Here is a 25,011-nt window from a genome sequence, read left to right on the forward strand (position 1 = left end):
GGGGATGTGGAACTCAGCAGATATCTGCTACACAAATGGCCTTTATAGGTGGTGTGGACACCTCCCCAAGGAGCATCCTTGATGACCAGCCTAGGCGAGGCTAGAGCTAAGGTTCTCACAGTCAACTGTCATCAGAAACTTATACATGCTCTAAAAGGGGAGCTCCATAGGCACAGAACAAACTTTTTTGGGGGGCATGTCTATTATGACAAGATCATATAACGTTTGCACAAAAATTAAACTCTAGAATTGATAATGTTAATCATTCCTGTTTGAAGCATGACTCTCTTTCTGCATGACTCTTTCATTGTGAAGCTTACCTTAGTGTGCTGTCTCTCCCATTTATCCCAGGGCTAGGGGACAGCTATTCCTTGTAGAAAATGGCCAAGTGGGTTAGCCTGGTGCACACGTCCTTTCCAGTCCCCATGTGCACAGTTCATTCATTCTGACTGTCAATACTTCATCCGGTTCTTTTCTGACCTGTGAGTGTCCTGCTGAGCAGCTGGCTACGTGTCTACCATGGGCTCTGTGTGAGTAGGTCAGCATTTCTCTCTGTTATTGCAGTTGCTACCTTGTCTTGTCTGCATGGCAATTGGACTCTCATACATCTCAGAGAAGATCTTTGTTGATTGGTTCTGTGAGACTCCTGTAGGTTTGACTATGTCTTCCCCAAGATTAGGAAACTATCCAAAACCACTTCACATACATGGGTCTTTCTCATCCTTTTCTCCCCTTGATACTCTTGAGGACACTCCTTGCTTCTTAAAGATATTCTATAGCTTTCAAATGCTTTCTTTTAGTGAGCTGGTGTCAACTTCATGCAAGTCAGAGACATCCGAAAAGAGGGAACCGCAATCAAAACTGCCTGCACAAGATTGGCTTATGGATAAACCCGTGGGGGCATTTTCTTGATTGACAGCTAATGTGGGAGGACCCAGCCCACTGTGGGCAATCCTACCCACTGGGTTGTATAAAAAAGAAGGCAGAGTAAGGCATGGGGTGCAAGCCAGTAAGCAGCATTCCTCCATGGTCTTGGCTGCAGTTTCTGCCTTTGGGTTCCTGTCTTAAGTTCCTGCCCTGACTTCCCTTTATAATAAACTGTAAACTGGAAGGGGAAACAACCCCTTCTTTTCTAAGTTGCTTTGGATCATGATGTTTTATCACAGCAACAGAAAGCAAATGGAGGCACCGCACTTTCTTTTTCATTTATTTTACCTCAGTAAAATATTTCTTTCATCGACATTTTTTTTTCTTCTTCTACCTGATCAGTTCCACCGGGGAAGCAGTTGATGTTTTCTTGGCCCCTTAGGCAGTGCATTCTTCAGGGTTCTAGTTGACTTTTTTTTTTTGTGATCTCTCTGTGGATTTCCTCACTCTGCTTGTGAACAGGTTCCTGAACCCATTAAGTTATCTGTCTATATCCTCATGTATCTCATTAATTTCTCTTTGAAAACATTCTTTGGAATTCCTCGCTAGGTAATATATCAAGCTCATTTGCTTAGGGGCCTGTCTTCAGAAATGTTGTGTTTCTTGGAGCTGTCATGCTTTTTCATGCTCCCCATGGCTTTATGCTGGTGTCTTCCCATCTAGTGGGTCAGCCAGCCCTGCCAGGGTTACAGGGCATCTGTCATAGAAAGGGTCTTTCTGTAGATGGTGGGTTGTAGGTTCTGATTGTGCAAGCCGTACTGGCCTCAGTTCCAGGATTGCTCTTGGGTTGTGGCATCTGTATGTTCTTCCATGGCAGTAAAGGTTGGCAGTATCTGTCATGTGACCACGAACTGGGTTGCACAGACTAGAAGGCTTGAACTCCTGACTGTGGAAGGTTCTTGGCCATCCTAGACGTGGTGTCCCTGGCTGCAGATGCTGTACACTGGTCACTTCCAGAAGATGGAAAACTGACTGGTGAGCATAGGTGGCTGTGGCCCAGCATGCTTGGTATTGGATAGTCATACCTGGGAGCCCACCAGCGGTTGATCCAGGCTGATAGACCCATTCTGGTACTTGTTTGCATTGCAAGGCTGCACAAATGACCTCACAGAGACTGTGTGGCTCAGTGTATTCATAAAGTCCTGTCTAGAAACTCAAAGGTCAGTGAATGGACCAACCATCTATCTCCCAGGACCTCACTTGTTCTAGAGTAGGTGGTCCAACTGCTTCTGGGGCTGCAGGAGCTCAGGTTGTACTTCTTAGAGCCATTAAGGAAGTGATGCCGAGTTGACCTCCAGTACTACAGATGGTTTGGGGTCACTCCTCTGAACCCTGGACTTCTGTGAGTCAAGTTACTCAGGACTGTCTATCCAGCTGTTTCAAGGACTGAAGACGTTTAGGTGGGGGCTGCTGGCTTCTTCCTGGAATGGGAAGGGGGACCTCCGGGGAGGCTCCTGAGGCAGTAGGCAGGTCTCGCAACTGTTTATCCAGGATGCTGAAAGGTGAACTATGCAAGATGTCCTGCACAGGTGGTTTCAGGGCCACGGGTAGGTGGGCGGAGCCGTGTGATTTCTGGGTACTCTGCAGGCTGAGGTCTCACAATGGGGGGCTTTGATGCATCCAAGGATGTGGGAGGGTGAGCATGATCTCAGGACATCACCTTGCAGCAACAGCTGGGCATGGAAGGTGTGTGAGTACGAGACCCTGCTGAGGACAGCACCGCAGTGGAGGCCAGCTCCTCAGTCTGGGCTCAGGCTTGCAAATGCCTTTGGAATTGCCTGCAGTGAGGATCCAGGTATCAATGGTGAAGGTGAGTTGGCTGGGGCTGGTCTCCTGCTTGCCCTCTGCCTATCATGGCATGGCCTTCTTGGTTCAGGCTACCTCTTTGGTCTTAGAAGTGGAGATGCATTATATTTAGTTTCTTTTTGTGAGGTGGTCATGTGTCTCCCTGCTCTGAAACACCGCTGCCCCTTGCCCTGCATTCAAGCCCTTTGCCTCAGGCTTTATAGAAATTGCGGTTGTCTTTTCCTTGTTTTTCTTCTACATGGGGATGTTCACTGGGCGTATCCAGCCAGCAGCTTTGCACCTTAGTGTCTCTATCTACCCTGGCATCCGCACCGAGCCAGCGATCCCACGAAATGTCTCTCCAGATGAGTCCCTAGCTGTCCACTCCTTGTCCCACCCTTCAAGGCTATGCTGTGGCTTTCAGTCTTCTCCCAGCCAGAGGAACTTCCATCCCCTGGGCTATGTCCTTTACTGGTCCCAGGTCTCCTACTTCACCCCTCCAGGTAGGACACGGAGCCAGTGCTTCTGAGCAGTTTGCACAGGGCTGGGAACCCCAGCTCCAAGGAGCCACTCTTCACCTTTGCCACAATAATGAACAAAGTGACTTACTAAGCAGGTGACTGTCCTCATGGCTGTCATGGATCTGTAAGCACTCACAGTTTGACATTAGCTGTTTGCGGATCTTTCTAAAATTAAAACTAAAAGAATATGACAGCAGAGAAAGGATGCACCCAAGCCTACTGGCCTAGGGGATCTCAGCAAATGGCGCAATACTGTGATTTGAATGAGAAATGTTCCTCACGGGCTCATATGTTAGGATACCTGGTCTGTAGCTGGTGGAACTGCTTGAGAAGGTCATGCTTGGTGGGCTCGATGCTTTATAGGTTGGCCTCAATCATTTTTTGCTTCCTGAGTGTGGATGTGATGTTTTTAGCTGACCGCCTATTCCCGCCACCCTCTCTTCACTCTCTACTGCCATGAAAGATCAAATCCCCTGAAACTGTGAGCCAACATAACTTCTTCTTCCCTTAAGTGGCTTTTGCCAGGGTATCTTTATCACAGCAACAAATAAGACTAAGACATACACACACTGTACCGTTGACCCATCTAGATCCACGTGTTCTCCTGGAAATTAGGAATAAGGTTCAGACACAAACCTATAACCCAAGAACTCAGGAAGCAGAGACAGAGGACCTTGGGAAATTCAATGCCAGCCTCTTCTACGTGGAAAGTTTCAGACCAGCAAGGGCTACATATGAGATCCTGTCTCAAAAAAGATGAAGAAGAGGAATGGACGAGGAGGAGGAAGAAGCATTGTAGAATTGACAGGACATAGTGAAATGTATAAGACCCCCCCCCCCTTCATGCAGACACACACACAGCTCCTGACACAGGATGGACCTACATACTTGACAATCTCACCACTTAGGGGTATTGGAGCAGTGTGGGTGAGGAGCCTGGGGCTCGAAGCTCTATGGGTGGGGACTTTGTCTATATCCCATTTGTATTTCCACCTTCTAATGGGGCCCACCATATTCCCATTTGTTGGATCAATCAATTCCTTGGAAGATATGGTTTGGGAGAAAAGTAAGAAACAGGCAAAGTGGGAGAAACAGGATGGAGGTGGGGGCCCCACGGCTTGGACCACTGAGGTGTCAGGAGCTGCTGAGTTCGGTGAAATCCCTCACTAGGTGAGAAGAAGGGCATGCTGGACTAATCCTGTCATCTGAATGTTTCAGGTTGGATCTGGATTGACATTTATTAGAGGAGCTGGGGAGCAAAGGGCAGAGTGGAACAGTGTCCAGCAAGTCTGTGTGATGTGGGAAAGAGCTGTTGCTAAGGAGGACCAGTTTCTGTTAGTGGATTTCTTACATGGTGTGTGTGTGTGTGTGTGTGTGTGTGTGTGTGTGTGTGTGTGTGTGTATTGTATGTGGTTGCGTGATTGTGTTGCTTGTGGCATGCTCAGTATATACGATCATGTGTGCTGTGGACCCGTATATTTTATCTATTCTGTGCGTTTCTCTGTGTCTTATGTGCGTGAGCATGGTGTGTGATTGTGTTACATGCTGTATGGGTAACATGGGTGTTGTATTCATTTTTTGGGTGTGATGAATATGTTGTGTGCCACATTCATGTTGAGCTATACAACATGCGCCTTTCAATGACATGCATGCTGCATGTGGTATACACATGTGTATTCCATATGTTAGGTACATTTTGTGTACTATGCTCACCTGCCTCCTTCTTGATGAATCTCCCATTCCTACACACTAAAAACCATTCCTCCCATGCATCTCTGGTGCCTCAACCTTAGGTATGATCCCCTCTTTCCTCTAGGATTTCACTAGCCTGGGCCAAAATCTTCTCTGTTTCTCCCCAGCAGTTCCCAGACACCTCCTGCCTGGCTTCATGAGCCCTGTGAGCCTTGATTTGGAGTGAGTGCCCTGCATGCCTTTGGCATGAGGGTGCATGTTGCACAGGGGTATGAATCATGATTGCCTTGGTCCCAGAGCCCTTCTGGGTCTGTGTTCACCAAGCACCCACCAGGTGTGGCTTCCACTTGCAAACACAGCTGTCTTTCACCCATGGGAACCACTCCTTCCTGAAATAGCACTGCCCACTGCACTCGGCTCAGTGTGGTGCGGCCAGAACAGGCAGCCGTGGCCAAGGAGTCAGATGGAAAATGTATCCTCATCCTGTATGAGGAACATGGTGGCCTGAATCTGTCCCAGAAGAGACCTCCAAAACCTTCTTCCCAGATCTATGAAGTTGACCTTGTTTGCAAATGGTCTACATGAATGTATTTAAACTAAGAACAGTGAGATAGATCGGGTGAGGCTTGGACTCTGACAGTCGATCCCAACAGATTACTGGGTGTGCAAAGATGGGGGAATGCTGGAGATTGAGGCTGCAGCCATAAGCCAATTGATTCCAGAGCCACCAGGGACAGGAAGGCATCGGAAGGATGGTCCTCTAAGGCAGGGGTGGAGTCTGGCCCTCATCACTCCTCCATAGTAATATGAGTGGCATGTCTCCCCAGAACTCTCATGCCGTTGGGGACTTGGATCCCAGTCGGTGCCTATGTGGTATATCTAGGAGATGTGACGTTGTTGAAAGACGTTTGTCATGGAGACAGACTTTGAGGTTTTAAAAGAGTCACGACATTTTAGTTAGCTCTTCCTGTTTCCTGCTTGTGGTTGAAGATGTGAGTGTTCAGCTGCTCTTGCCACCCACCGCCTTCTACCTCTGCTCTACCAGCAGGGATGCTAACCCTCTGAAACAATAAACCCCAAATAAACACTTCCTTCTACATGGTGCCTTGGTCACTGCGTTTTATCACGTCTCTAGGAAGTTAACTAATACACTCCTTGTTTCCATAATGTTAGAGAATCAATTGCTGGTGTCTTAAACCATGTAGCTTGTGTTAATTTGTCCTGGCAGCTACAGAGTGTGCCGTTAGTCAGAGAGGAACAGGCAATCAGACACCCTGTCACTGTTCACACACGGACTGAGTGCACTTGTCCCAGGAAATACAGATCTTAGAATGCAAAGTCTACCCTGAGTGAGTAAGTGTCCCCAGACACACCACGAGACATCTAATACCAGCAACCCAGCCTCTGCTTATGCCAGGACTCTGAGCAGGCCCTTCCTTATTGCTTCTGGTTGCCATGGCAACTCCAGACATCTGTTTCTCCTTATGAGCAGCCGAGTCATGGTCATTTAAGTAGAAGCTGAAGCCAGTTGTAGCTTAGAGGAGTGAGACTCGTGGGGCAGAAAGGTCCCTTGCAAACTTGTAGCACTTTAATCTAAGCCTGTGGAGCAGGTGGAAAGTAGCTTGCCACAATGGAGGGATGGGCACCAAAGCCAGGAAGCCACGGGGCCCTCAAGGAAGGAGAGCTCGGGTATTGTGATGTGGGAGGGAACCACAGTTCTGGGCACAGCCTGGGACTCTGGGCAGATGCTCTGGAGAAATGGGGCCCCCTCCCTCTGGAGTGGAGAGGGCAGACATAGTGGAAGACAGCATCAGCTAGGCAAGAGAGGAGTGCCCTGATGTCCAGGTGCAGTGTGGCCTGCAGGGAGACAGGAGGCAGAAGGAGGGAGGCAGAGAGACTCTTGTTGGTCAGGATGAAGGGCCTGCGCTGCCACATGAGGTGATGTGAGATGGCTCTGCCAGGCCCAACTGGTCTGAAGGACTCGGGTGACTTAAAATTGTGCAGAAACATTCTCTGCCGGGAAGTCTGATGCCGCTGCTGTCATGGTAGGCCAGAGGAGCTGGGAAAGGAACTCATCCTTGACCTTACCATGCCACTCGTCATTATCAGGATGATCTCGGGGAGTGACACAGTAAGGCTGGACAGATGGGGTGGGCACAAGGAAGGACACGCAGACTCTGGGACAAGACTCCATGCACAGTGCAGGTGTGAATCTGTACCCATGAGCTATTCTGTCTTAGGTCACCAAGTGGGACGAGAAAATGTCAGTGACATCTACCAGCATTCTCTGCCATCCTGCCTTATTTTCTCCTTATAGAGAAAAAAAATCTCGTGTGTGTGTGTGTGTGTGTCCTATGTGTGTGTATGGGTATACTTGCCCATGTGTACATGCGTGTGCAAGCTAAAGTGAATATCAGGTATTGTGCTGGCTAGTTTTATGTCACCTTGACACAAGTTGGAATCATCTGGGAAGGAAGAGCCTCAACTGAGAAAACCCACTGACAAGAACAGCCTGTGGGCATGCCTGCCGTGGATGTGAAAGGGCTCGGTTCACTGTGGGTGATGCTGGCCCTGATCTGGTGGTCCTGGTTGCTAAAAGAAAGCAGGTTGAGCAAGCCATGAAGAACGAACCAGTGAGCATCACCGATCCATGGCCGCTGTCAGTTCCTGCTTGAACTCTTTCTCTGACTACACTAAGACGTGGAACTGCAGGATGAAACCCCTTCTTCCCTAGCTTGCTTCTGGTCATTGTGTTTTATCACAGCAGTGGAAACACTAACCAAGACAGATTCTTTTTCGACAACTCTCCACCTTACTTACAGAATAACCTTTATTGAATTTGTTGGCAATTTCATGCATGTATATGTTGTATTCCATACTGCAACCCCACCTGTTCCTGTCTCCTCCTGTGGGACTCCTAACAGTGGGATCGGGAGCTGTCTCCAACTCTTTTACAGGCTTTTGGGACCCTACTCCTTATATTGGGTCACGTTGCCCAGCCTTAATACATGGGAGGGTGCGTAGTCTTATTGCAACTTGATATGTCATGTTTTGTTGATACTCTTGGGAGACATACCCTTTCCTAAACAGAAATGGAGGAGTGGATGGGGGTGGGGGGAAGCAGGGAAATGGGGAAGAGGGACTGAGAGGCTGAGAGGAGAGAAGAGAGGGGAAACTGTGGCCAGGATGTAAAATAAATAAATAAATTTTTGACAGATTATACACACACACACACACACACACACACACACACACACATATATATATATGAGAAAGAGAGAGAGAAAGAGAGAGAGAGAGAGAGAGAGAGAGAGAGAGAGAGAGGAGAGAGGGGAGAGAGAGGAGAGAGGGGAGAGAGAATATGCCTCAGCAGCATGCCACAGGTCAGTTTGATGGAGGCAATTCTTCAGCTGAGGTTTCTTCTTTCTGAGTGACTCCAGGTTTGTGTAAAAGTTGACAGACAAGCAAAGTGTGACACCACCCAGCAGCAGCATAACTGTAGAGAGAGCAGCAGGGCTCTGGCATGGGGAACCCATCACAGAACTTGGCTTCCTGGGTTAAGAAAGAGCAGGCCCTGCCTTGGCACCTGAAGTCACCGGATAGACTGACTGACTGCCTTGTCCCAGGTACCCTGCTATCTCAACCCCTCCAGAGCTGGGACTGCAAGCCTGTGCTGCCATCCCTGGCTTTCATGTGGCTCCTGGAGGTCCAACTCAAGCCCTCAAGCTTGAGAAGCGAATGCTTTCCTCGTGGAGACTCTTCTCCAGCCTGGCCTTCTCTTCTGTTGCTCTTTTCTCATGTCCTAAAAGAGACACTGGCCCGGAGTCTGTGTTGAAAAAGTAGCTGTTGATGGAATGAAAGACCCTAGGGCCCATAGACCAACGGAAGGTCCTTTTCAACTTGCTTTACCAAATGAAAATGGAATATGAGTGGCTAACTTTTAATTTTGGGCAACACAAAGAGTTTGTTCAGAAATACTTCTGAAGTCATGTGTGTGAGAAACTCATTCTGAAGAAGTATTTGTTGGTCTGAAATTTAAATTCAACTGGAATCTAGAGCCCAGCACCCAGGAAGCTGAAACAGGAAGACAGTTGCAAGTTCCAGGCCAGGCTGGGATTAGTGATGAGTCCTAGATACCAAGTCTCTAAAAGAAAAAGAAGAAAGAATGAAAGACCGGGAGAGTCTTGGGAGATGGATTAGTACTTACAGGGCTTGCTGAACACTCGTGGAGACTGGATTTCAGGACCGCAGAACCCACGTAAACACTGGATGGGTGTGGTGACTTGACCCATGTAATTGTGGTTGGAATGTGGGACGGGATTCCCCAGGCAAACTGCTTATGAGATTAACCTTATTTATGGCCTCCAGATTTGATTGAGAGACCCTGTCTCAAAGAATAAGGTAGAGCGCACACACTGGGGAGGAAGGGGGGTACCTGGAGACTCTTGCTTACATGCAAACATATAAGCACATCACACACACATACACACATACACACACTCACACACAAACACACATACACACACACACACACACACACACACACGCACACACACACACACAAAAGTGGGGGAACCCTTCAGCTGGAGAGTCTGAATTTTATCTGGCAATTCAACTCTAAGAGTGAAGGCATTTTTGTTAATTTAAGAAGCTACTTTAGCATTTGAACAGTGGACCTGAGGCACAGAAGTGGCTGGAGGCAAACCCTTCACTGTTGCTCCCCCTTCCTTCCTGCTTTTATAGGGCCCCATGAACTATGCACCTTACACCTCTTTACTTTCCGAATGGACAGAGACCTCCCTGCCTAGTGTAGAAGCCTCACTCAGAGGCAGAATGGGAGAAGGCTCATCTCAGCTGCAACCCTAGCTGCTGGTTTGTTAAGGCCTCCTTCTGAGACCGTGGGGACAGGGAGCATGCTGAGTGCAACCTGCCTGCTTGCTCCAGTTGTTCTGACTAATTTAATGACAGAAATGGGGCTGATTAATCCCAGATACTCGGCTAGCATTTAATCTCACTGAATGTTAGACAACAATCTCATTATGTGTTTATGTCTTCAACATGATAGGCAAGGAATGAAATCAAGCCATAAAATCAATTATTTCAGCAGAAATTGTCATAGAAGACAAAACATCATCAGGAGACAAAAGCAGTTATGATTAGGGCTTAATTTGCCCTGTGCTGGTTGTGAACCCTGTGTGATGCCCCACAAGGCTCACCCAGGCATGCTATTGCAAGCCCCGACACTGGTAACAAATGGGGCCTTGGTGTGTGTCTTCCTCCTCTGTTTCCCACCCTCTGAATCTACCTAAGAACTGGAGGAAATGCTGGAAGATGGCCCAGGCATGAAGTCCTGAGTTTGATCCCCAAGAACCCAGTAAAAATAAAAAAAAAGCCAAGTATGGTGTCAAGTGCTTGTAAACTCAATGCTGAGAAAGTAGAAGAGACAAGAGTGTTCCCCAGGGCTTGTTAGTTGGCCAGTCTAGCTGAATCACTGAATTCAAGGTTCAGTGTGAGATACTTCCTCAAAAAAATGAGATGGAAAGAAACTGGAAAAAACCCCATGGTACCAACCTCTTGCCTATGTGCATAAATGCACCTGCAAGCGTGCGCACACACACACACACACACACACACACACACACACACACACACCATGTATACATGCTTACACACATACATGGACATGCACATCACACACACAATATATAGACATACACACACATATATATACATGCAGCTCATATATATGTGTGTGTATACATGCATACACATACATGGACATGCATACATACCACATACACCATATATAAACACATGCATACATATACATACATTGACATGCACACCACCACACACCACACCTCATATATACATACACATACACACACATACATGGATATGTACACCAGATACACACACCATATATACACACATACATACACATACATACATGGACATGCACAACACACACACACACACACACACACACACACACACACAAGAACTCTCGGTAGGTAGGACTGGATTTGAGGGATCATAACTGAACTGCAGAAAAGCTACTTCTTGCTCATTGCCTCATCTCCCTCAGTCAAGGGTCACATATGGATTGTGATACATACAACATGCAATCATATATCCTTGAGATACTAGGAAGCAGAGAGGGGAAAAAACCCAACTGCAAGTCAGAAGACAGGTTATTTGACTAAAATCTGCTACTTTCCACTTCAGAAGGTTTCTGATAAAACCTCAGTTTCCCCATTTGCAAAGCATGGGGTTAGTGAGACATGGCTTTCTCATGACTGGTGTGACCTTCCCTCAGAGAGGATGCCGATACTGGGCTTATGTTCCTTTGCATGGCATCCAGGCTGCCTGCCAGCAGCACATTGTGGGCATTAGTCATTTGAACAACCCATTGGCTTCGAAGCAATCACCCAGAGGAGCTGCAGCACAAAGACAGATAGGCCAGGAACGACCTGTGCCTGCTCGCGAGGGGAGAGGGGGAGCAAGGATCCATCAGGCAAATGGCACCAACACCTGCTTGCTCATAACACTTCTAGATTAAAAACATAATTTCCCTGATGTCTCCAACCCTGATGTATGAGATACTTCTAGAGACAGCAGAGAGTTGAGAGGGCCTGGGGGCATATCTGTGACCTCAGTCGTTGGACTGGTGACAGTGAGGAGTCTTTGGTTCCTTGCTTCTGTAATTCAAACTCAGGCACAAGTTTTTATAACACAGTGACTTGCCGTCATCTACACAGGCCTGTGAGTGAAGGCGTGTATGGGAGACCATTGCGTTGGGTATAAAACAAGGCTGTTAAAGGCGTGACAGCTCTGCTGACTTAGACATACCCACTGGGTGAGGAAACCAAGGCAGAAGTCTCACTCCATGCTTATTCTTGGCACCTGTATTAGATGCTGTGCGGTTGCTGTGAGCTAATGCTCAGAGAGAAAGCAACTTAGGGAAGGAAGGGCCTGTGTTGACTTAGTTCTGGAGGGATAGTGTCTGCCATGGCAGGAAAAGCATAGTGGTATGAGCAGCAAGCTAGCTGGTCACATTTTATCACATAGGAGGCAGAGAGAGAAAGAGAGAGAGAGAGAGAGAGAGAGAGAGAACAGGAAGAGGGGTGACAAAGCCCACCCTCAGTAGTATACTTCCTCCACCTAAAGATTGCATTTATCTCCGCCAAACAGCACCACCAACTGTGGACCAAATGATCAAATCCATGGGCCTATAGGGGACATTTCTCATTCTAGCCACCATAGTGCCATTTGCCTGACAAAGATCATGCGATTCTATTACCAGAGAAGCAAGTGAAGCATCGGGATGTCATGTAACTTTGAAATCACAGAGTTAGAAATGGAAGGCCCTGAGACTGGTCCCAGGTTAGAGGCAGAAGGTGGGGACTTCCCTCCCTTTCCTGGCTCTGCTGCACAGGGTTATGAGGCTAGGCACTTTCCTTTCCTTGGTCCTGGTAAGGAGCGGGGAAGGCTGGACCTGGAGCTTTCCCTGACAGACCTAATCCTATCTGCCTACACTGAGGTTTGTTTGGTTCTGGGAAACACCAGGAGGAGTAGTAAGGACATTAGCAGAAAGCTGATCTGATCTCCTTCCTTTCTCTTCACAACCACTCTGGGCACAAGGCTGAGGGTTTCCTTGGGGGCTTGGCATCAAGAGCTGACTTTCTGTGTCACTAATGCCTCACCTCTATCTCTCTCTCCTGAGGCTCACATTCATCTTCTCCCCTTGGAAGTAACTTGAAGGGGTTGGTAAAGATTTGAGAGTTTGCAAACCTTCCAAGAGTCGGGATTTTCCCGCCAATGGCGGGGCTCATGATGTGATCATCACGTATACTCAGTGACTCCATCTTTAAGGGAGCTAATAGCCAGGTGTGACATTTCTCTTGCTGGGCCTGAGATATTCAGGTTATCTACAGAGGGCTGGGACCCTCGCTTGCTGAGATTTTAAAGTGCCCACACTAGCTGCGGAAGCTATGGAGTTTATACAAATGAAAAACTGGTGGGATTGATAATCCTAATTGTCAATTTGAGGAGACAGAATCACTTGGGAGATGGCCCCCGGCAATGCCTGAAAGGGGCTGTCTTGATTAGGCTAATCGAAATTCAAAGATCTGCCCCCAGTGGGCAGTGTCATTCCCTGGCCTGAGATCCTGGACTGTTGTAGAAAAGAGATAATGAACGGAGTCCAGGAGTCCACACAGCCACTTCTTTCTGATTCTTGACTATGGCTCCATCAGGACCAGCTGCCCCCAGCCCCTGCTGCTGTGACTTCCCACCACAGTGGACCTTGAACCATGACTCAAAACAAATTTCAATTCCCTAAGCTGTTTTTGTCAGGATACTTTTATCACACTGACAGGAAAGAGAACTAGTAAAATTGGGATGTTCTAGGAAGCTGAGTTCTCCTTTGGTTCTGTTCATGCTATGGTCTCACCCCTTCTGGGCCAGGTGACATTTTTACTGAGTTTCTAGGGCAAGAAAGAAGGGTTTTAGGGGTACATGAGAATTCAAGCATACACACAGGCATGTGCGTTGTCTGAACGTGGTCCAGAGCCCCTTCATGAAGATCAAAGGGCAGAGATAAAAGTGGCTGGGGGAGTGACGGGCGGCCTAGGAAGCAGAGCATCACAGATGCACGGGACTGATGCAGGCCTTCCTGCAAGCACCAAGGGAAGCCAGGCCATGGAGCTTTTGTGCTGGAAATGCTGAGCATATGGCGCTGTATCATATATTTATTACCTCATTTGTGTATTTTAACATTTATTGAGTACCTACTGTTTGTCGGGGGCCATGCCTCAGCCACTGGAGAAAGAAAAATAAGGAAGTCTATTAGGAAAAAGGGAACGTGGATCATTAGCTCACAATTATCATTACAGTGACAGAGAGGCTCACACAGCATGCTCTGGTAAACAGGAGGGAGGCTCAATCCAGGAGGGAAAGCAAGCATGAGAGTCGATTCAAGGCTTTTTGGCTTTTTGGGGATGGAGTATGGCTCACATACCAGCCCTCAGTTAGTGACTGGGTGACCAGACAATGTGGTCCAGCCTTTCGAGATCTCTGTTTCTACGTCATCATACCTACTGGCAGGGATGCTAGGAACAATTGATGTGAGATGTCCTTCTGTATATGTGTTGCTTTTATTGGTTGATAAATAAAGCTGTTTCAGCCAATGTCTTTGCAAAGTAAAGCTAAGCAGGAAATCTGAACAGAGATATATATAGAGAGTAGGCAGAGTCAGGGAGGCACCATGTGGCTGCCAAAGGAGAAAGATGCCAGAACCTTACCAGTAGGCCACAACCTCTTGGAGATATACAGATTAGTAGAAGTGGGTTAATTTAAGATATAAGAGCTAGGTAGGAATACACCTAAGCCATTGGTCAAACAGGGTTGTAATTAATATAGTTTCTGTGTGATTTTTTTGGGTCTGGGCGGCTGGGAAATGAATGAGCAGTCTCCACTTACAAACAATGTTGTATTAATTTCTAGCACCCACATGATGACTCACGACCACCTGCAATTCCGGTAACATCCAGAAGGATGTGATGCTCTCTTCTGACCTCCACATGGACTGCACATATGTGATGCACTTACATTTATGCAGCCACAATACCCATACACATATAAGTAAAAAATTAAAGAAATCAAAGAGAAAAAAAGACATCTAGCTCTCTGAACAGAGGAGCAGGCTAGCTTGGTTTCAGTGATCGTTTCACAATGCGTGTGTCTGTCAAAGCTCCGAGTGGATCAAGTTCTACACTTTTGACATATGTAATTTCTAATTTTTAATTATATCCTGATAAAGCTGAAAATTGAGTAAGATAAAATGAGACTGTTTTGATGGATTATGCTAAACGGGGCAAGCTGGGGTTCACAGTGCTCTTAAAATAACTGTGTGCTCCTGACACCAATGCATGCATTGACAGATATCAAATGTATGTTCCCAGAAGTAGTGGGACTGAATCACAGGGTCCCCCTACCACTACCTTGTACCAGGTTATGCCAGTAGGAGGAGTTCTTGGGGTCTTCATCTCTGGAAGGTGTACTTGTTAGCTTCATGTCAACTAGACACAAGATAGAGTCATCAGAGAGAAGGGACCCTCGATTGAGAAAATGACTCCATAAGATCAGGCTGTGGGCAGATCTGTAGGGATTTTCTTAACTATTGATTGATGGGGGAGGGCCCAGTCCATTGTGGGTGGTGCCATTCTTGGGCAGGTGACCCTGGGTTCTGTATGAATGTGGAATGAGCAAGCCACAAGGAGCAAGCCACAAGGAGCAAGCCACTAAGCATTACTCCTCCATGGAATATTCTACATGGAGGAGCCTCTCCATCATCAGCTCCTACGTACAGGTCCCTACCCTTCTAGAGTTCCTGTACTGACTTCCTTTGATGATGAACTGTGATGTGGATGTGTAAGCCAAATAAATCCTTCCCCTTTTCTCTTTAACTTCCATTTGATCATGGTGTTTCAGCACAGCAATAATAGCCCTAATTATATCAGGAGGTATAGAAGTTGAGCCAGGACTGAGTTGCTGTGGAATAATGCTCTTGTATACTGTAAAGGTTTGTTACTTGTATTATTTTAATACAATGCTGATTGGCCAGTAGCTATGCAGGAAGTATAGGTGGGATGGCCAGACTAGGAGAATTCTGGGAAAAGGAAAGGCAGAGTTGCAGTTAGTTACAAGTCAAATGCAGAAGAAGCAAGATAAGAATGCCTTACTGAGGAAAGGTACCAAACCACCTAGACATAGATAACAATTTTGGATTAAATTTAGTTGTAAGAGCTAGTTAGTAATAAGCCTGAGCAATAGGCTAAACCATTTATAATTAATAAAAGCCTCTGTGTGTTTATTTGGCACTGAACAGCTGTGGTACCTGGTGGGACAGAAACTTCCATTTACTTTGAGTTCTGAGTAACTTCTCCTTTCCTTCTGAAGCAGCTGCCTGGACCTCCAGGTATCCATTTCTGTGTGATTTCTCCTCCCCTCTCCCATCAGTAGAAAAACCCCACAACAAGCCATTTGGTTTTTGATTTAGGTGGGCTCTACCTTCTGGGGTACCATCTGTGTGCATTGGGATATAACCTGTACTCCCTTTGTATTTGAACTTGTGTACCCAGAAGTGTTCAGCTTGTTGCTTGTTGGGTGTGCTATCTGAATAGTTTCTTGGCTTCATAAAACCTGGGGAGTGATGCATTGTCTTTGTATTTTTCTTAAACACAGGGCATGTTGCATGACAATCTGAATCTTTCTTTTTCATAGAAAAACAAGTAGATAAGAAATGTTTGGGAATGTAAGATGTGTAACAACACACAAATGCACCCCATCACCTTACTAAAGGGACCTTAGCTTAGGGTTCAAGTACTAGATTGCCTCCCTCCACTATAGGCAGCTGTAGAACCTCAGGATACAGGGCATGAGGGACTGTAGGGGAAACATGCCACACTGTCAAGGAGAAAGGCAACCAGTGTGACAGCTATGCTCCCCAGAGAAGGGACAAGACTGATGGGACCTGACTCAGGCAGGGCTGAGTCCCTAGAAGAGCACACCAGGAGGTTAACAGCAGCCACACACAGGGTGCTCAGTAGCCCACCATGGATAACTATGCCATTATAAGCATGACTGTGGGCTCTCTTTTTATTCCATATGCAATTTTAATGACAGACTCAAAGGGAAGGGTCAGGTGGTCTAGGAAGATGTAACATCACTCAGACAGTTCAGCCACCTGAGTCAAATCGAGATCGCTGAGAGTGAAGTGTTGGAATGATTGTATTCAACTGCAGTGAACCTGAAGGTGCGAAGTGAGCCTCTATGTGGGGTTCAGGTAGAAGGAAAGATATATAAAGGGCTGAGAGTAGGGCTCAGTGGATGAGAGTGCTTGCTGGGCAAGCCTGAAGACCCAAGTTCAAATCCCCAGTATCCACATAATGAAGCCAGTCATAACCATGATCATTCCTGTAACACCAGATAGTGGGGTGGCAGAAACAGGGGGATAGCTAGGGCTTGATGGAACTTATCTCTAGGCTCAGTGAGAAATTTGTCCCAGGAGAATAAGGTGGAGCGGGATAGGGTAAGCACCTGGTTTCTCTTCTGGCTTCTGTACGCAGGCGCATGGGTGTGTGCACCCACCTGTGCACTTAACAGGCGTGCATGCACCACACATTTGTAGATAAATAGATAGGTAAATAGATCTATTTATAGATATATAATAGATATATAGATAGTCACATAGATGGATAGGGTCACGATGGGAAGTAGTGAGAAAAATCAGTATTGAATCACTCAAGAAAGACCTGATAGACAGCCAAAGACAACTGACTATCTCAGGCAAAATGCATTCTAGTGTCTAGGCAGCCTGTGTGTGCTCCTCAAATCATATGTTCAGGGATCTCCTAGTTCTGTAAACTTCAAGCAATTCTCAGGAGACAGGGGACAGCATTTGTGGAATATTGAGGGACTATCAATGTTTCTCAGTCGCTCACAAATCATTCAGAAGCCTAATGGTTTAAATGAGAGCAAATACATTGTTAATGGCTGTGACTGCGGCCACTACAGCCCCTCTCCCTCATTCTAGAACAGAACAGGGGATGAGACAGCAAGGGCTACAAGGCTGAGTGGCGTCTAGAGCAGACATTCGATGACATGATTTCTGCAGGGTTGGGAACTAGGGACAAAACTGGCAAGAAAAATTTCCAAAAAGCTCAAACCTCTCATCTGGAGAGTTAGCTGAAAGAAAACAAAAAAGCAAGCAAATAGAAAAAGAAGTTTCTTTGATTTGTAAAACATCACTCTGGGATAGAAGGAGACCTCTGTGTCCTAATCAGTCCTCTGGTCATAGGCGACAGAAAAGAGACATCTTGATCAGACCTACAGGCCTTTCCCATCCAGTGGGAACTGAGTCTACTGAGAACCTATGAAGTCCTGGCTTATCCTGACTGTGGCACAGACCAATTTGTCAATGCCAGGCTGTCTCCTGGGATCTGGTGTGAGCAGAGTACACAGTCCAGAGATGACTCAGCCATCGCTGTCTTCTTACGCTTTGCCCTTGCGTATGTAAACCATGGCAGATAGAAAATACGTGAAGAAAGGAATATGTTCTGGGAATTATATCTACAGAACTGTGCCACTCTGAATGAGCTCTCTAATGCCCTCTTCTGGCCTCCTGGGGCACCTGCCCCCACGTGCATGATTTTATTTACTTTGGTCTCTTTCCCTCCTCTTTCTCTCCTCCTTCTCCTTTCCCCATCATCTCCCTCCCCTCCTCTTCATTCATCTCCAAAATAAAATTCAATTCACATGAAGAAGAAAGAAAAATGTGACCTATTTATTTCTAAAGAAAGCCTGCAGCTGACATGAAATGTGGAGAAGAAGCAACTATTTCCTGGCTCAAGATATAAATACTCTGAGGTCATTTGTTACGCAGTGGGACTGGCTGGAGCTGACTGATGCAATGGCTAGGTGACCTGGATACTGAATGCTATGGGTTTTCATTCCTGTAACTCTGTAATTCCCAGGTCTTCCTCACTCCTTGGTTTAGCTCTATCCACAGGGGGCTCTGTATTCTTCTGGAACAAATCTCTAGCAAGAGACATGGATTCCCTTAATCACTCGATTGGGTAACATGGTGGGTGATGCATGATCGTGGAAAGAATCCCTACACATACGTGGTTTAAAGAAAACTACTTACACAGCAGGGAATTGGGGCTGGGGAGACAGTTGATTCTGTAAAGTGTTTTTCATGCAACATGAGGAGCTGCATTCGGTCCCTGAACCCACATAATAAAAAGCCCAGCATAGCCACATACATGTGTAATCCCAATACTGGGGAGATGGCAGATCCCTGGAGATGGTTGGCCAGGTAGCCTAGACTATTTGGTGAATTTCAAGCCAATGGCAGATTCTGTCTCAATCCTTCCTTGTCCGGAAGGCTATCTCTGGAGTCCACATGCACACACGTACTTGGAATTATACTTGTACATACATGTGGAGCCACTAGAACATGTCCTGTCTGCCCTCCTTCACAAAAGAGACTCATTTCTTCAGGTGCATGCGTGGTCTACATTTTAGGAAAACTAGACGTAGGATTTATTTTTGCTTTATGATGATGTGAAAGCAATATGTACCAGGCAGAGATCATGTTGTAAACGCTGTTAAACTTTTCCCATGCTGACAATGTACAGCAAACAGCATCCTCACGTGCAACTGTCATTAACACTGCCAAGGTGAGGGCCACAGCCAGACGGCATGTACAGTGTCCTGTGCTGCCAGTCACGATGCTTAGCATGTCAGTTCTAGTCAATGAAATTTGACTTGCATCCTAAGTGCAGGGACATCTGTACCAACACCAAAGATGTTATGCCCAGTTATCACAGGGCGTCAGGAGTTAATTCAGCCTATTTAGTAGGTGACATAACTTGGTAAGTATTAAGCAAATGAGCGAGATTCCCAGGTGCAATCAGGAAAGAGAAACCATGGGTGTTATGAGGCAAGCCATTTTAAATGCCAGTGAGCATTCCCCAACTGGTTCTGAGGACATCTCCCACCTCTGAGGTTTGCTGTGTGAGCTGTAGAAGGTGGGAGATGAAGCCCTGCTGGGATTGATCCTGTCTTCTGTTCTTGGCATGTGCTCTGCAATACAGCCTCCCAGTGTGCATGACTCCTGGAGGACTGGGCACTTTCATTGGCAAACTTGGATCCCGTTCTCTTCATCCTTTTTCTGTGACTGCTCCCAGGGTGCATATTGTTTTCCAAAAACAGAATCCGAGATTCACTCCGCTCCTCTCTCCCACAGATAATTGCCATTGTAACAAATCACAGCCATGTAGGGTCTCAAAAGACATGCGATGCTCGGGCAACGCTGGAGGCAGAAGTCTGGCATGTGTTTCAGCTGTTGTCAGGCATGTATTGCATTCTGGGAGGTCTAGAAAAAGGGTAGAGGACAAGTGACTATGGGAGGCTCAGTCCCAAACAGGACAGCTGTGTCATACCTGCTCCCCAAAGCTTTGGGGACTGTCTGGGAAGAAGGGCCTGAAAAGCTAAGAACCAGAAATCAGGGCCAACAGGGACAGAGCAGTGTCTTCTGTAAACGACAGGACCGATGCATTCATAAACTCAGAGCAGCCGTGGCTGCTTGCATAAGACATGCAGAAGATCACCCCTGCGGTGGAATATTCCTTTAGAGCACGTGGATATATGTTGCTGTGACTAGTTTGATAAGCAAGCTGACTGTCCTGTAGCTGAACAGGACACGATTATGCAGAAAGCCAAACTGATAACAATGGGATGAGGAAGGGCAGAGTCAGCAAAGTCACCAGCTGGACACAGAGGGATCAGGAGATGAATGCACAGTGTTAATCAAGGTACCACCATGTAGCAGAGTGTAAATAAGGAATACGGGTTAATTTAAAAGGCAAGAGCTAGTTAGAAACAAGCCTGAGCTATTAGTTGAGCATTTACAATTAATAGAAGTCTCAGAGTGATTATTTGGAAGCAGCTGCTGGGACAGGAAAACTCCACCTACAGAAGTCTGCAGCTGCTGGAACAAGAAAATTCCACCTACACAAGCATGTTGACATTTCAGCATAGAATGGGGGTCCGTCAAGAGCCCCAATCCTGAACTGATGCTCTGCGGACAGTTTATGACTTCCAGGGAGCAAAAGTCAATTTTCTTTAAGGGTGTGGCACCTGGCAGGACAACCATGCTCTAGTGGATGTTCTAACACCCACAGGTATTTGAGTAATGCAAATTGGATTCAGTGGGTTATTACAAAAAGGACAGGAAGTTGGGATGAGGTAAGGATGAAAGCAGTGGACATGGGAGAAGTTATGGGAAGGAGTACCAGTGATAAAAATACATTGCATGCATGCATGAAATTCTCTGAGGATTAGTACAAGTATCACATTTGGAAAGGAAGGTGTGTATCCAAATAGAAAAGGATCCCAAAAAGCCAGTACATGCAGTAGAGATAAATCCCACTGCCATTATCATTGCCCTGGACTTCCCACAGGGCACGGTACCTTGCCCTCTCTTAGGATTGGAGGGGGAGGGGAGAGAGTGTGTGGAAGAGCAGGAGGGAAGGAGGGGAGGAAGTGGAAATTTTGACTGGTATTATTTATAAAGTAATAAAAAATTTTAAAAGAAGAAAAATATAGCCTGTCCAAATATTGAAGAGGTATGGATTTAAAAAAAACCAATAAATGAACATTTTGATGACCTCAGGAGCTAAGTGGCAATGAAGATCAAAGGACAGGTTTCTTCCATGTTTTACATTAAAATCCAGCAACAGAGAGATCATATTGTCACCACCTATGTCCACTTCTAGATTACAGCATTCCTAAAGGTAGACAACCATCAGGTGTGTTCACAAGGTGATGCCCTGCTGTTCACATGGCTCTATTTATAAAGTATCTTGGGGGAAAGGGTTATATTATGAAGCAACTCAATCTTCTATCTTCCATTTACAAAGGAGAAGGTTCACCCAGATGACATAAAACAAGCTTGGATGCTTGACTTTCTAGGAAAGCCAAGGGAAAAATGAATGCCTTGTCTAGATTCCTGTGAAAAGCAAACCACTAAATAAAGTCACCCACGAGGGCTGAGGAGGTGGCCCAGTGAGTGAAGCCATTGCTCCTCAAGCATGAGGAATGGTGTTTGGCTCCTCAGAACTCAGGTAAACACCTGGTGGGTGCAGCAGCTACCTGCCAACTCAGAACATGGGAGGCAGAGGGGAGAAGACCTTGGAGCAAGCTGGTCAATGGAACCAGCTGGCCTTGGTGAACTCTGGGTTCAGAAAGAGACCTTACCTTACTAAATCAAACAGATTGCAATTGAGGAAGGCACCAAGGTCCACTTTGGGCCTCCACAGGCATGTGAATATATGTGCTTATGTACCTGCACACATGCATGCACCCATACATTTGAACACATTTGCATCCACACATGCACACAGAATAAAATAAAACTGAAGGATCTAGGAATATATCCATTCATGTGCAGCCAGAGGGCCCTGGCACTAGATATTAGCTAAGTGTTAGATGTGATCGTGGGTTATAAGTTAACGTACCTGTCCTGCTTACTTTTCTATTATTGTAATAAAGAACCATGAACAAGGCAACTTAAAGAAGACAGAGTTAATTTTTGACTCACAGTTCCACACAGTTGGAGTCCATGATGACAGATTAAAGGCAGCAGGCCAGTGAACAGACATGAAGAACTTACAAGCGCTATCCTCAGGTGTGTCGGAGATGTTATATCATTTCTAAAAAAAGCCGGAAATCCGTGATTGTGTGTCTAGAGTGGCTGCCATTAGCGGATAAGATTGCTTTCTCCCCACCAGGCAGCAAATCTTCTCACCAGGAAATGGGAAAACCAGACCTGAAAAGCTGGGTATGTTTTCCAACCCGCCTCCCCAGACTTGCATAATAACAACACACCTTCACCTTCATTTTATACCTGAGAGGTTGCAGTTGTGTGCTGTTCAGAAGCTGTGGGAAGCCCTGCTTTTGGTCCCAAGCCGCAGGCGAGCAGCTTTCTCCTCTGTCCACCACAATACCTGCCACGTCCCTTCTTCTACAATAGATATTCAATACCCAGCCTAGACATGAATGAAGGGATGGATGGCTGGCTCTTTGCACAGCTGCGATACCGTAGCTTATGAATGAATGGATGAGGTTAATAAAAAAAGACCATGTTTTGCCCCAAAATTGCTTCATGGTCCTTCTGGGTCCAAAGGCTCCTTATCTATGGACATTACGTCTATAAATCCATATCTACCGAGCCAGGCTCTTCTGTGAATGACTAACCAACATTCCACGGCAGCCCCCAGGATTCAAAAAGACCTGGAGAGCATTTAGAATCAAAGGGAAGGTTATTTCTCATTGAGAGCTGCATACACCAACAAACAGGGAAGCAGAGGTAAGCAAAGGAAAACCATTTCCACTGGGGCTACAGGAGTCCAAATTCATGAATTTCCAAGTTGCTCCACCAGTCTGTTTTCTGTGTAAATAAAAAACTAGAGGCATGGACTGGGTGTGTCTATGGGGTATATCAGGAGAGGTTTACTGAGGAGACAAGATGTACCCCATACATGGTTGGCATCATCCCGTGGGCTGGGGCCCCAGGCTGAATAAGATAGAAAGTGATCTGTGAAGTAATTTCACCTTCTTCTACTTCACAACTTCATAATGTGATCAACTGCCTGCTGCCTCGACCATCATACCTTCCTTGCTATGATGACTACACCCTCACATTATGAGCTCAAGGATGCCCTTCCTTCCTGAAGATTCTTCTGTTAGGCATTGATTATAGTGATGAGAAGAGTAACTGATCTAAAAGGCTCACTCAGACCTGGGCAGTGGTGGCACACGCCTCTAATCCCAGCAATCGGGAGGCAGAGGAAGGTGGATCTCTGTGAGTTCAAAGCCACCTGGTCTACAGAATGAGTTCCAAGACAACCAGGGCCACACAGAAGAAAAAAGGCTCACCTAGGCTGCTGTAGGAAAGCAAGAAAGGAGTGGGTCCAAGGGGATAGAGGACAGTGGTTTAGACAAGTTGCAGATGTTAAACTCGGTGAATCCTGCTAATGCAGGATCTATGAGCCGTGAAGACAAAAGCCTCAGAAAGTGCTCCCATGCTTCTCATCTGAGCAAATGGGGAGGGTCTAGTTTCCTTACATGTGGGCTGCAGAGGCTTCCTGACTGTAAGGCTCCCTTACCATGGCTCCTGGTAAAATGTGATTGATACACAGGTAATGTCTGTTAATGAGAACAGAATCCTGGGCTTGGCTGTATAAACTTGAAATCAGAACAGTGGTTCTCAACACGTGGATTGCAATCCCTTTGGCAAACCTCCCTTTCCAAAAATATTTACATTACAGTTCATAACAGTAGCAGAATTACAGTTACGATGTAGCAGCAAAAATAATTTTATGGTTGGGGGTCTCCACGACAGGAGGCACAGTATTAAAGAGTCACAGTGTTAGGTTGTTGAGAAGCACTGAATTAGAAAGTGTTGGGAAGAAAAGTTACAGCACAAAATCATTCCGACCTGTGCTAGGACAAAGAGGTCTTCAACTTGGAGAAGGATGTGCATAAATGTAACATGAGGGGGCTGGCTTGTTGGGGTTTCTGTCCTGCCCAGTACCCCAACAGCCGGCAAATCCCAAAGAGAAATTACACACAGGACTCCATAAGGTTATAAACTGATTGGTCCATTAGGTCAGGCTTCTTGTTAACTCTTATAACATATATTACCCCATTATCCTTATCTATGTTAGCCACATGGGCTCGGTACCTTTCTCGTTGTGACAGCTTACATGTTGCCTCTTCGGTGGTCTGTACAGGAATGGCTGAGAGAGAGCTTCTGCTTCCAGAATACTCCAAGTCTCTTTGCTCCACCCCTACTTCCTGTCTGGCTTTCCCGCCTATACTGCCTGCCTGGCCAATCAGCGTTTTATTAAAATATGATTGACAGAATACTGATAATTCTCCCGCACCATTTCCCTCTTTTTTTTTTTTAAACAAAGGAAAATACCCATAATCCATTTGTTGGGAATGTGGGCGTAGTATTTCAGGCTACTTCCTGCTGATTGGGGGCGCTGATAGTCTTAAGGGGACCTAAAGAAAATTTAGAATTATCATCAAGTCCTGACTGGAGTATCCTGTGAGTCTTGATCATCTCAGGCAGCAGTCTTGAACCTGTTCTGGATGAAGAACTCAGACATCTGGGCCATCTGTTCCTGTCGATTTCTCAGGTGGCCTCCCTTGGTCAAAGATGATTTTTCTTAACTCTGAATAAATCCATAGCCTCTCATTTTCTGTGGAAACAAAAGCAGAATCTCTTCTCCAAAGTAACATACCTTTTGACTTCAGTTTTGAAGCCAAGGTATTTTCAAAATACCTATCTTGGGTTAGTTCAGCAGCATTTATAAACAAAAGTCTTTTAGCAGCTGTTGCTCCTTCCTCAGCATTCAAACAATTCAAAGAGAGCATAATAGCATACAGTATCAAGATTCTCTGTGTATTTTTCATCTTTATGCAGCTTTATTTTTAACCTCTATTTCTT

Source organism: Myodes glareolus, chromosome 19 (assembly GCF_982192425.1).
Source record: "Myodes glareolus chromosome 19, mMyoGla1.1, whole genome shotgun sequence".
Lineage (NCBI taxonomy): Eukaryota > Metazoa > Chordata > Mammalia > Rodentia > Cricetidae > Myodes > Myodes glareolus.